We start from the raw sequence: 14,884 nt of genomic DNA on the forward strand, positions 1-14,884 counted from the left end.
TGGTTTGGTTGTGTCCACCCAAATGTCATCTTGAATTGTAATCTAAATTGTGCTCCCTACATGCTGAGGGAGGGACATGGTGGGAGGTGATTGGATCATGGGGCAGTTTCCCCCATGCTGTTCTCATGATAGTGACTGAGTTCTCACTATATCTGGTTGTTTGATAAATGTCCAGTGCTCCCCTCTTCTCTCTCTCTCTCTTGCCCCCTTGTAAAATGTGCCTTGCTTCCCCTTCACCTTCTGCCATGATTATAAGTTTCCCAAGGCCTCTCAGCTATGAGAAACTGTGAGTCAATGAAACCTTTTTTCCTTAAAAAGTACCCAGTCATAAGTAGTATCTTTATAGCAGTGTGAGAACAGAATAATACACTGGTTGATGGTCATTTTTTTTTTTTTTTTTATAATTTTTTGGTTATTATAGCTTCTATAAACATTCATATACAGGTTATCGTGTGGACATGTTTTCATCTCTCTTGGGTAAATACCTAGGAGTAGAATTGTTGGTCATATTGTAAGTGTATATTTTACTTTAAAAGAAACCTCCAAACTATTTTCCAAAGTGGCTGTATCAGTTTGCATTCCCACCAGCAATAAATGAAGAGTTACAGTTACTCCTCATCTTATAGAGTTATCTCACTGTAGTTTTAATTTGCACTTCCTTAATGGCAAATGATATTGAGCTCCTTTCATGGAGTTATTTACAATCCTTTACCTATCATGGACAAATGTACATTCAAATCTTTTGCTACTTTTATTGGGTTGTCTTCTTATTGAGTTTAAGAGTTCTTTATATAGTCTGGATATGAGATTTTTACCAAATATGTACTTTGTAAATATTTTCTCCCTGTCTCTGGCTTTTCTTTTTCATTTTATTTACAGTATGTTAAGAGCAAAAGTTTAAGATATTTTCTTTAGGTTTCATGTCTTTTAGTCTTATCTAAAACTCACACACACACACACTCACACTCACAAAAAACAAAAAAAAACAAAACCTAGGTCTAATCCTAAATTACAAAGATTTTTCTCCTACTTTGTTCTTCTGGAAATTTTATGGCTTTACATGGTAAATTTAGGTCTATGATCTAATTTGAAGCTGTTTTTTAAATGGTGTGAGGGAAGGGTTAAGGTCTCTGACTTTGAAGTTGTTGAATATCCTAGAATGTAAGTATGGTAGCCAGTTGTATATTATCCTACGTGATTAATTTCTCTAGTCAGAGAAAGGCATTTTGCAGTCCCATAGCAATCTATGACTGCTATTTTATTCCAGTTAGATTATTGTTGTTCATTTTTTTCTAATAGAATTCTAATAGAATGTTTAGCAACATCTCCTCTATTTACTTATTTATTTATTTATTTATTTTATTATTATTTTTAAATGATACTTTAAGTTCTAGGGTACACGTGCATAACGTGCAGGTTTGTTACATATGTATACATGTGCCATGTTGGTGTGCTGCACCCATTAACTTGTCATTACGAGTTATATCTCCTAATGGAGATTAGGTATATCTCCTAATGCTATCCCTCCCCCCTCCCTCCACCCCACAACAGGCCCTGGTGTGTGATGTTCCCCTTCCTGTGTCCAAGTGTTCTTACCAGCTTTTTAGACAACTGTTCTAATCAGTTGTCTGATTAGAAAATCAGACAACTACCACTTCTTTTTACAACCTTAGTTTCTAGCTTCTGAGCAGCACTGTGAACTTGTCCAGCATGGTCACTTAATTGCCGTAAAGTCTTGGGCAAAAATTCTCTTTGTTTTCTCATTTTTAGATGGATGTTAAAAATAAGTGGTTTTTCTGCTTCTCAGTTTTGCAAAAAATCTTGTCATGATTTTTCCTCTCGAGCACTTAAAATGTATTTTAGATGTAATAGAAAGCCAAACAGACCACAGCAAACACTGGAATTCAGACTCCCTGGAGTCTGGTAGATGGTTCCAGGACTTAGGCTTTTGGCATCAAAGGCCTTTCTAGCTTACTCACATCTCAGCAGTCAATAATTTAAGTTATTCCTTCCATGTTAATCATAGAGAGGTGATTGTGTCTTTCTAATATCTGTATTTTCAGAATATCTGCTACTCTCTTTCTGCACATCTTTAACAAGCAAAGCAACAGGGATAAAAGCTACCAAGTTGTGAATATGTCATTAAGAAACGCAAAAGCCTCATCACTAAGTTTTTGATTTTTTCTCTATCTGAATAAAACTTCCTACCTTGCTGCATTACAAGAAGACAAAGCATTCCCTTTCCTTTACAGCTTGGCTTTTTCATCTTAGAGACAGCCTTATTTTTATTTGCAATAGTGTATTTCTCAGCAACATCCTAGAAACACTTAGCAACCTTCCACTCATAAACTTGTTTTCAGGGAGAGGGAGGGAAAAAAGCTTGACTGAAATGAGTACAAGAGAAAATAAGAAGGCGGGAAGCAAAAAGAATGCTATAAAGAAGTTTGTTGGAAGAGGAAAAGAAAAATACGCTGGTGGAAATGAGGGTTTATAAAGATGGGAGATACTGGTGACAAAGAATGGACAACTTCGCTTCATTCAGGTGCCTGGGAAACTAATATGAACAGTGTTGGTGTTCAGGGTGGGAAACAGACCTGCACAGAACTCTCCACCCACTTTTGCTAGGTCCCCAGTGACTTTTGCATGGCCAAATCCAATGGCCTAATCTCAGCCCTCATTTATGGAGCCTATCAGTAGCATTAGTGCAATAGGTCATTCTCTCTTCCTTGAAAGACTTTGCTCATTTAACTTTTGGAACACCCACCTTCTCTTATGTTTCCTCCTTCATCTCCCTCTGCTCTTTCTTGATCTCTTTGGCTGGTTTCCTTTAACTCCCCAGTCTTAGGCATTGGGTTGCTTTTCTTCCTTACCTATACTCATGTTCTAGGCTAATTCATGTCCTAGGTGAATTCATTCAGTCTTATTGATTTGTATACTAGTATAGTAGGCAGAATAATACCCTGCTTCCCAAAGATGTCTATATCCTAATCCCTGGAAACTATGAATATGTTATCTTGCATGGCAAAAGGGAATTAAGGTTGAAGATAGCATTAAGGTTGCTAACAAAGTGTCCTTAAAATTGAGACATTAGCCTGGATGATCCAGGGAAGGGCCAGTATTAGTATTAGGACATGGAGCCTTTAGGAGGTGATTAGGTCATGAGGGCAGAACTCTTATGAACAATACAGTGCTCTTATAAAGAAGGTTGGAGGGAGCTTCTCTACTCCTTCAACCATGTGAGGACACAGTGAGGCACCATCTGTGAATTAGGAAAGCGGCCCTCAAAGGACACCAATCTGCTGGTGCCTTGATCTTGAAATTCTTAGCCTGCAGAACTCTGAGAAATAAATTGATATTGTTTAGTAGCTCCCCAGTCTACGGCATTTTGTTATGGCAGCCTGAACAGATGAAAGCAGAAATTGGTACAAAGAAGTAGGGGTGTTGCTTTAACAAATACCTAACAATGCGGATTGGTTGAAACTGGTAGAGACTAGAAGAGTTTTGAAGCATATGCTTTAAAAAGCCTACATTGCCATAGACGGACTATTAAAAGTGATTCTGGCGAGGGCTCAGAAGAAGAGGAGAATTGTAGAGAAATCCTCACTTTTAGAGAATATCTCAGTAGTTGTGAACAGAAAGTTGATAAAAATATACGCAGGAAAGGCCATTCTGATGAGGCCTTGGACAGAAATGAGTAACATATTATCGGAAACTGGAAGCAAGGTTGTCCTTGGTACCAAGTGAGAAGGAACTTGGCCCAATTGTATTCATGCCCTTGCATTTTGTGGAAGGTAGAATTTTTGAGCTATGAAATAGAATATTTGGTGAAAGAAATTTTTTTCTTCATTATTATTACTTTTTTTTAAGAGACAGGGTCTCATTCTGTTATCTAGGCTGGAGTGCAGTGGCACAGTCATAACGCACTGCAACCTCAACCTCCTTGGCTCAATTGATCCCCCTCTTTCACCCTCCCAAATAGCTGGCACAGGCACATGCCACCACACCTGGCATATTGTTCTATTTTTATTTTCTTAGAGACAGGGTCTTGCTATGTTGCCAAATTGTCTTGAACTCCTGGCTTCAAGCAATCCTCTCATCTTGGCCTCCCACAGCACTGGGATTATAGACATGTGCCACTGCACCTGGCTTGGCAAAAGAAATTTCTAAGCAAAATTTTGAAGGTGTGGCATGGCTTCTCTTGACTGCTTATAGTCAAATAAGAGATGAATGATTTAAGGATGAAATTTTTAATCAAAAAGGAAGTAAAACTTACAGATTTGGAAAATTTTCAGCCTGCTCATGTTATAAGAAATGAGAAATCATATTGAAGAAAGAACACCAAGAGTGTGGCCAAGAACTATTTGATAAGGAGATTAGCATGCACTGGCCAGGTGCTATTCATCAAAACAATGAAAGAATGACCCCAAAGGTACTTCCCCATCATTAGTGCGGTCCCTGTCATCACAGGTCCAGAGTACAAGGGCCTTGAGAAGAGAACAATTTCAAAGGAAGGAATTAAAGTACCTATGGGACCTCAGCACTCACTGCCTGGTCCTGCTTCAAGGCCCTGCTTCCTGCCTATGGCACAGCACTCCTCAGCTGCCCCAGGTTTGGCTCCAGTGCTTCTAGATGCATTGTGGGCTGTGGTGGCTGCCCCTTCTTTGGAAGGCACAGATGGTAAACCACGGCAGTGTATTTGAGGTGTCACTGCCAGTTGGCAGGGTGCGTGACTCATGGGGGTATGTACTTCCACCTAGATTTTGAAGGATGGAGGTATCCAGAGCCTCAGACACATGACTCAGGCAGAGGGTGATGCCCAGTAGAACTGTGGTTACCTCTAATACCTCTGACTAGTAGAACTACCAATGGTCAGTTCCAGCCTGGGAGAGCCATAGGTTTGCTACTCCAACCCATAAGAGCAGCAATATAGGCTATCTCCAGCAAAGTTGTGGGGGTGGGGCCGTCCAAAGCCGTGGGAGCAAGGCTTCACAGAGTCGTGAGGGCCCAGTCCCTGCCCAGTAAAGCTGTGGAGGCAGGACCTCTGCCCCAGTGGAGACTGGAGGGCAGAGCCTCAAGTCAAAGAAGATAATTCTGGAACCATTAGAGTTGATGTTGCTTGCCCTCTTGGGTTCTGGACTTGTTTAAGATCTGTTACTCCTCCCTTCTTTCCTGTTTCTCCCTTTTGAAATGGGAGTGTCTGTCCTACCACTGCATTTTGGAAGCATGCAACTTGTTTAATTTCACAAGTGCATAGCTGGAGAGGAAATCACCTCAAAATGAACCTACCTTGAGTCTCACCCATGTCTGATTTAGATGATATTTAGATGAGACTCCAATTTAGACTAGATGCTGGCACAAGTTGGGATTTTGTGTGGGGGGTAAGGGTATGACATGGACATATCTTGTGTGTGAGAAGAACACGACTATGGGAGGCCAGGGGTGAAATGCTATCGTCTGAATGTTTGCATCCTCCAAAATCCATATGTTGAAACTTAATCCCAAATGCCATAGTATTAAGAGGTGGAGCCTTTACGAGGTAACTAGGTCATGAAGGAAAATCTCTCATGAATTAGATTACTGCCTTTATGAAAGAGCCAAGGGAGCTTGTTTGCCCGTTCCACCATGTAAACAGCCAGTGAGAAGGCACCATCTATGAATCAGGAAATGGGGTCCTCACCAGATACCGAATTTGCTGGTACCTTAATCTTGGACTTCCCAGCCTCAAGGACTATGAGTAAATTAATTTCTTGCTGTTTAGAAACTACCCAATCTATGATATTTTGTGATAGTAGCTTGAATAGACTAAGATAATACATAAAAATCTGGCACATCTGTTAATGGCATAGTTTTGCAGACTATCAACAGACTATCAACAGCTTCTTCAAACCTCCTTTGCGTATAGGCTGCTGTCCCTGAGGCCACTAATAAAACTTGATCTTTTAAAAATAAGTGATACTCTACCCTGCCTAGGCATGAGAATAACTTCTGGCTTAAAAAAAAATTGAGCCTTCTCTAACTTGACTGAGTTAGCAATCTCACAAGAATGAGAATGGGAAATTTCTACTGAAAACAAACCCAGGAACCTCTCTCCAGGTCATTCTCATGCACAGTCATGCTGGGAACCAATGACTTAGACATCTAAGAAAAGTGAAAATATGAGTATTCCTGGAATAAACAAGATACATACTGCTTAAAGACTGTGTTAGCAGTGATTGTTGTCCAAATGTGAAAGAACAAGCCAGAGGGTAGATTTTGATCCAGAGAGGAGTGAAGATAATTTGAGGCTATGCAGTGTGTTATGACTAGAAAGCAGGAGTTGCTGGGATTCAGACTGGAAAGAATACAGGCTTTGTCTTAGGAAGTAATTGAGTTTGAATCCTGTCTACACTGCTGCTGTGTAGCCTAGGTCAAATTAATTAACCTCTGGGAGTCTCACTTTCCTCCTTCTTTGTTTGTGGAATAGAGAGATATGAAATAGTGCTTACCTCCTAAGACTTCTGTGAGGATTAAATTGAAATGATAAGTGGCAAATACATGATTTTGTCTTAACAATATTCCTGAAATTTGGGAGGAAAAGTAACGGTGTCTTTTATGACAAGCACAAAATACAACTCAAGCATACATACAATAACTGGTTATCTCACCCAAAAAGTATCCGCTGGGCTTGCCGGTTTTACAATGACACTACTGTGAAATATTAAGATAGCCTATGACTGGAAATCACTGGGAGGGACAAAGAGAAAGCTTCCTGTTCTAAAGCTGAGAGTGAACAAAAATGGAATTTGAGGCAGCTACGTTAGCTCTAATAGTATTAAGTAGTAAGTAAATTCTGATTTTTAAATACAAAAAAATTATGCATATAATTTTTTATATCTCCTGCAGGAGATGAAGAAATAGTAACAGTATGGTTTTCAGCCCAACACCTGCACTGACACACGGACATTTTGAAGGAAGATGCGTCATCTCTGATTTCCACAGGATGTCAGAGTCTTTGGTTATTAATGTTCACTACTCCAGCAATTAGATTTTTGTCAGTTAATCATCCATCCATATATATATATATTTATATATTTATATTTATTTATTTGCCAGAAATACGTAATATTTATTTGCCAGAAAAGCCAGTCTTTCTATGGTTATAATGGCATTGCTTCTGTTCCCCAGTGGAGAAGCTTAGAGAACACTCAGAGCAGTTTATGAAAAAGTACAGCAAGGTTCTTTCTCTCTTCATTTCTTTTTGATTAGAGTTGAATGCAGCATAGCTGGCTTGTAAAGTCAGAAGAATGGATGGCCAGAGACAGCAGTCTGGAGACTATTAAACAGAGAGAGCTCATTTCCCTGGTTTTGATGTGGTCATATCATCTGTAAATTATAGCACTCAGCTGTTTTTCCATTTAGTCATTATTCTGTCATTTGTGTGGCTGCCAATGCTCTCCCTTTTAACCACGCACTGTATAAACTCCAGAAGCAGCTGTTTCAGGAGTGAGCCAGTTCAGAGAGAATAAATATACAGAAAACAAACGGTATTAAAATAGATTAAGTTTTAACATCTTTTACATTATCTTTTTATCACCCTTTAAATAAATCCTGACCTTGTGCTGGTTTAGATTTGAACGTGACTTGAATCTTTACTGTTCAATATTTTAGGACTATATTAGGACTATATATTTAGGACTAGCTAGGGACCCATTGTAATTATAATTTTTGGTTTATTCACTGATGGTAACTACTTTAACTTCAGTCCTCATCCTTTCCTATTCATGATTCTGGAAGCTTTCTTTTGGAAAATAGTCCATTTATATAATTAAATGCTTTCTACTTGTGTATGTATATTTTGCCATATGAAAGCTTTTCAATAATTTTCTAAAACAGTAAGTTAGATAACCTATTGTGATGGTTACTTTAAGATGAGTGTGACTGAGCCACCCAACTTCACAAATGGCATTGAGGCCTGACATTTCAAGTCTGAATGAGAGGAGTTTCTTTGTCTAAGTAGGTATAGTAGACACTTGGGATCTGTGTTAGCATCCATTTCTCCTTCTGATGAAACAATATCATTTTTCTTTTGGGAAAACACCCTTTCCCACTCTTACTCCATTTGGCTTGGTAGTGCTGCTCCAACCTATAGGATCGGTTGGATTCATGACCCAAGCCTGGCCAATAAGATGATCCCATTACTAGTCCAGTGATTGGTTGAGGGATGGGGATGTGAACCAGGGAAAGCCACTGATATTCAGTTCTGAGACTTTTGATTGGAATCATTAGGTGAGAGGGAATGCTGTTTCCACCGGATTACTTAGCTGGTAAAATTTAAGCCTAGAGTTCCTGCTGGCATTCTTTTGTGTTGGAGATGACAATAGAGAAGGGAGCGGAGCCAGGAGATGGAGAGATGGGGAGAGTGAGGGAGAAGTAAGACACCATTTGAGCTGCTGGATACAACCTTATCTAAAGGCATAATTTTCTGTGACTTTTCAGTTGCATAAATCAATAAATCCTAATTTTTGCATAAGCCACTTTGAGTTAGATTTTCAGTTGCTTTCACCTAAAATATTCCTAATTCCAAAGTCCAAGATTAGGATGTTGGGATTATTCTTTCTTTTTCTCTCTTTCTCTTGCATATGTGACATTAGGCAAACCATTTAATCTCTTAGACTTAACCTTTATTTTTGTATAACATGAAATAATGGGTGCAAAACAGCCTTAGTTTTAGTGTGTTCAATAACGGATAACACGTATTATTTTGTTGTTGTATCTAAATTTGTAACAGCAATCATAATAGTAATAGCACCTCCTTCTCTGCATATTACTGCAACCTTGACAAGAGCCAACTTTTGACAAAATGACTTTGATATTATCCATTTCCTCCAAAAATAAGCCCAAGGATATGATTATTTTTATCTAATTGTATGAGGAAATAGACATCTTAATTTGCTGGAAACCACACAGAGCAATTCACTGAACATGAATACATGCATTGGCTTCTTCTTTCCTAATTGCAGTGGGGGAGTCACTACAGATGTTAAAATCTAGCTGTATATTTCCAGAGGCATTATAAAAATATAAATTAAAATAAGTGCAAAATGTGACTCCTTAAAGAGTATTCTTTTGGGAATGACATTAACATGTTTGAAAATTGCAGTGATAAAGCACCACAAAAACACTTCATTTCACATTCTGAGGGGAAGTATTATTTGGGATGTATATCTCAAAGAGAGCCTTACTTGTGAGCTACAACCTAGGGTTCTGACTATCAATAAATACATTGATTAAATGAGAAAAATGTGAGATGCTAAGAAGAGTGTTTGAGATATAAAATGTGCTCAAACAAGTCTCATTTTCTCCCTTTTCATCCATCTATCCATCTATCATACATTCAGGCCCTAAATGTGTCAATACAACGAAGATCTTTCAAATACAGTTTTTAGAAAATGTCCAATTTAGCAAAACAATAAGCTGGCTAAATATTTTCACTTCCCCAGGTGCATAAAAGAGAATCAGGTTTATGTTGTACTTAATAGCACACTATATTAACATATTAGGATTAATTATAAAAACTAGAGTATATCCTAATTAATGGTACCTTCCACTGCTACGTAACAACCATGGCAAAATCTGATAGATGAGGAAACAACCAAACATTATTACTGATGCACAGTCAGACCCAGTTTTCCAGCAAGAGGCCCTCATTTTCTAATCTTGACAGGTTAATTGAATACAATTCTAAATCTGCTCTTCTTGTATTTGAGGCGCAATGGAGACTTCTATTTGGAATGTTTTCAGAATCACCTTGTGTATGGTTCAGGAAGTAGAAACTAAAGATCTGAAGAGATCTGTCATCACGATCTGATTCTACTAATGTGATAAAAAAGGAGACATCCTCTTTTTGAAGCAGAATTGAAGGGGCTCTTGATGTACAAAAGTAGCTTCAAATGCATTGAACAAAATTCTTGATTTTCCCTTGAAAGAATAGGAAGGAGTACTGCTGCAACTGTTCTGTTACTACAAAGTTTTGCGACTTTTCTTTTTCTTTCTTCCTTACCTTTTCAAACAGACTTTCTGAAAGTATGCTCACAGTGTAAGAGGAAAAAGTCTTACTTTGGCTGTGGGCTTTCAAGTGACGAAGTATTTCTATTTAGAAACAATTTATGGTGAAATTGAGAAATTGGTGGTCTGTCCGGTTTTTCTCTTCTAAGGCTGTGTTAAAAGGAGCAAGAACTGTCGACTCAGAGAGACCTGGGTTCAAATCCTGGCTTTCACCTTAAAAATCTATAAACTTGGGCAAGGACATGTTACTTAAACTATGTGAACCATTTTTTTATTTTAATCTTACAAATCGAGAAAAATTATATCTGCTTCAAAGAACTGGAAGAATTAAGAAATGTATGCAAAGAATTTTGCCTTCTCCCCAACATACATAACTTGTATCATAGTGAACATTTGTCTCCCCAACTCTCTTGGCTCCCCTGACACATATCCTGTATTCTCATATGGTTATTTCATAACATGTGCCTTTCAGTATGCTCAGGAAATAGCCTATGCATCTAAATTCCTCTTTGTCTTTTTCTCAAATTTACCTAGCCTGTATTTTATTTCATTTTGAAATTGAAAATAGGAGGTGAAGGATGATAATGAAAAATGAATGTAAGACTTAGCTTGTTCAATTGACCTACCTTGGAAAAGACACATGGCACCTCACACTTAGCCTAAGTGTCATTTGCAAAATGGCTATAATTCTACCTCTCAGGGCTACTGTTTAGATAATGCCTTTCTGTGGAGGAGAAGACCGTATATGTCACGTCACACCTATATGGGAGGTTATTGATAATTTGTAGTTAATTATCTCTTCTAAGATTAGTTTCTTAACCTGATAAAAATGTTCAATAAAGTCCCAAGATAGTGAGGTAGGTTTTTGGTGTGGTGAAAAGAACCCAGTTGTTAACATCAGGGCTACAGAGACTCTTCTAATTGTATTATTTTTCTATCATTGTGACTGTGGACATGTCTTTATCTTTCTAGTTCTCAGTGTTCTCGACTGAAAAAATAAAGACCTTCATACTTATCTTACAGAAGATTTTATGAAGATTAAATGTAATTATGTATGTAAAACAACTATCATAGTGCCCGATACAAAGATACTCAATAAAAATTGCTGGTACAGTAAGGATTTAAGGCAATATGTAGGTTGGGCAGTAGGATCTTAGAATGATTGTGCTACTATAGGTGGCTGCTTTTCCTACCCACATGAAAGCTGAGGTTTGGTTAAAATTTTGGGGTTCTCATGAAAGCCAGTATACAACTGATTCCTGTTGGACTATCACTGAGATGAGTTGGCAGCAGACAGGATAATTCTTTATGCAATCAGTTGAGGATGGGGTGTCACAAAGATCCCTTTTAGCTTCTAAATTCGAGAAACAGACCATAGAATGGTTATCTTCTTCAACTGCAACTAGTAAGAACCAAACATAAATGAATGAGATTAGTCAGCTGTGGGAGGAAGCAGAACACTTGTGAATATGGTCTTGAGAAATCTTCAGTGTCTCCCACACTAATCAAATAACAAAGACAGATCTCCAGGTTTTGCTGACTGGTTTCCAGGTCATATACAGGAAGCTGTGCTGTACTTGGTTGTTCTGAAACTGACCTCACCGAGTTAAAATGTGTAAGGTGTTGCCGGGTGCGGTGGCTCACGCCTGTAATCCCAGCACGTTGGGAGGCCGAGGCGGGCGGATCACAAGGTCAGGAGATTGAGACCACGGTGAAACCCCGTCTCTATTAAAAATACAAAAAAAATTAGCGGGGCGCGGTGGCGGGCGCCTGTAGTCCCAGCTACTCAGGAGGCTGAGGCAGGAGAATGGCGTGAACCCGGGAGGCGGAGTTTGCAGTGAGCCGAGATTGCGCCACTGCACTCCAGCCTGGGGCACAGAGCGAGACTCTGTCTCAAAAAAAAAAAAAAAAAAAAAAAAAAAATGTGTAAAGTGTTAACAAGCTCTGTCCAAGGGTAAAAGATGAGAGGATAACTAGAAAGATTTTGCATGACCCAGTAAAATATTCCTTCAGATCATAAGACAAAACAAAGCAAAAAAGAAGTTTGCTTTGTTCCATAAAGTGTTTACCAGGCAAGCTCATAAAGGTAAGGGTGTGCCTAGAGAATGAAAGATCATATTTTCTTTATTGGATGTTCACTATAAATTAAAACACTAGCATTTATTTTCACAGACTAATACTTGATTCCTCCATTTGGCACGCATCAGATCTCTAGAGCTTAGAAATTTCTGAGCAAATTATTATGATAAAAGGATAAGAAATGGCCCTAACAAAAAGGGAGAAGCAGCCAAAAGAGAACAGGAATGTAGACAATCTATTATTTCTGACCTTATTCAAGACTCAAAGGTTTACATTAGATATTAAGACCAGAGTGAGCCCTTCCAAGAAAGCATTGCAGAGGAGACTAAAAGTGCAGTTGTCAATGAATTTGCAAACACTGTGCAGATGAAAAGTGTATGACATGAGTATGCTTTGGGTATCTCCCTTCCAATTGTTGAAAATAGTTATAGTTTATAATCCTATAAAAGCTTAAATACATTTCTTATCCATAGGAACAGTTAGAAGAGTTATTGAAAATCAGTAACAATTTGTCAAAAGTGTTTGTATCTTTTTTTTGCAGGCTCCTGGTATGTGCTTAAGTGATCCAAGGAAGAGCAAGATGGGAGCCAGAGCGCCTTTTATGACATAGTCTTGGAAGTCACGTATCATTACTCCTTTCGTTTTCCACTGGGTACATAGACCATCCTGATATACTGTGGGCATAAATACCATAAACATCCTCCAATGATAGGAGGCACCATGGCTATGGTAACCATTTATCTTGTTATAATAAGAATTAAATAAAATATTGCACACAAATCCATTATCCTAGTCCTGGATACATGGTAAAGGCTCCATTAGTTAGTGGCTAAGTCTAAGTCAGATCTTCATGCTTCTTCCATTATAAAGTTTTAAGTGCTTAATTTTTTTTATTATTACCAACATTATTAGTAGTACATTATTCATCAATTTAACAAAGTCCTTAGCACTGTAGTAATTTTGACTATTAGCAGACAATGTTTTTTTTTTTTTTTTTTTTTTTTTTTTTTTTGCGAGGGATTAGCCCTTAACCTCCAAACACAAGTACCCTCAGTTTTGGAGTGGAGAGAGGTATTTAGGATTTCTATGCCCTGGTCATCAATACCAAAAAAGACTCCTCCCTAAATCCTGCTCACACGTCAAAGTCCTTCCTTAAATGAATCCAGAAGGTAACATACTTGTCTTTCTCCCTGCCAACTGTACTCTCAGTTTTAAAACAAGAGGGAGGTAGGGAGACAGAAACAGAGATAGATAGATAGAGAGAGAGAGAGAGAGAACACAATAGTTAATTATGTTTTAGTTTTCTGTTATTGCTCTAAGGCAGATAGGGAGTATCATTTTTATTCCGTTTCATAGATTGGGAAGTAGGGACTCAGAGAAATTAGATGGCTTGTCCAAGTTTCTCCAGCAAATTAAATGGAGGGCTGTATTTATACCCAGGTATTTCACACGCAGAGCTCATTGCATTTTCCTCTTTCTCATCTGTCACCTGGAGCCTTGACTACAGCCTGGTTTAATGGGGGTGGCCTGCTAGAGAGGGGGTGGACTTTGCTTTCCCTTTTTAAACTCACTACTTCAACAAGTAAGGGACTAGAAAAACCACACAAAAGTCACTGTGTAATATCAACCTTACCTTAGGGTCACTGATAACGGTATCCCTTAAAAAGGTTGAAAGCAACTTATAATTAGAGAAGTGGCCTTCCTCTGAAGGATAGACTTGGAAGGGCTGGTCTCATTTTCTAAGGAAATGATATAGCTGGAGATGCTTTACATTTGAAGACTTGAAAGAAGACCTATACAATTCCCAGGAGAAGATAAAGGTGTGGAGAGAATGAAAACAGTAGTCATGATAGCCAGAGCAGGTACCTGAAATCATCTTGACCTAGAGCTCTGGAGCTGACTTGCTCTCCTGGAAGAGCTGTCCATGTGAGTTGGCAGGACCATGTGTAAGGGCCTCTGCCCTTTGGGCTTCACTCAAGGCCAGCATCTTCTCAGATCTCAGTATCTCTTCCCGAGGAGATGTGGGGAAAATGGATTCCCAGAAGCTGATCCTATAACTCAAACGTGTGAACTAACAATGAATGTTTTGAAAATCACCCTGCATGAAATACAATTCTCAGTGGTTGGGAAGGTCAGTTCTTCTAAAACATTTTAATGATGTGACTTTTCCTCCACCAGAATGTTTTTGCAGGCATGATTTTGTTCTGATTCTCTACTTCTCTTCCAGACCTCAAGTGTTGCCATGTGTTTTTTCTGCTTGCACAGGAATTAGCATCACTGAGGGCAAGACATACCCTGAGTGCAAACTTCACTTAACATCTGGAGATAAGCAGGACAGGATCCATGTACATTGTTGTTCTTGCAATAGGCAACAGTGAGCTGGTCTTAACCTGCTCTGATCCAAGAATTTTGGTTTTTATTTTTACACAAGCATCCAGCTGCCCATGACTTGAGTTATGTCCTAAGTGGAAAATGAAGAGAGAAATTCTCCTCAACTTGTTCCCAGTGGGTTGACTCACCTTATCTTTGGAGATCCCACAGGTGCTGGTGGGCTGCTGCCATAATTACCAAGTTGCAGTGTAATATATGGTCTTGTTTTATCTCTGTAAGCACAGTTCCCAAAGCCACAATAGAAACTGTGTGGAATCTCTTACCTTAGTCTATAAAATGAGGCTGAACCATTCCCGAGTCTGCTACCATTTTCTGCAAACTAAAGCACGTCTCTGTCCTGCCAAATAATTTCTTCCCTTTCAAGTACTAA

Source organism: Rhinopithecus roxellana, chromosome 1, assembly GCF_007565055.1.
Source record: "Rhinopithecus roxellana isolate Shanxi Qingling chromosome 1, ASM756505v1, whole genome shotgun sequence".
NCBI lineage: Eukaryota > Metazoa > Chordata > Mammalia > Primates > Cercopithecidae > Rhinopithecus > Rhinopithecus roxellana.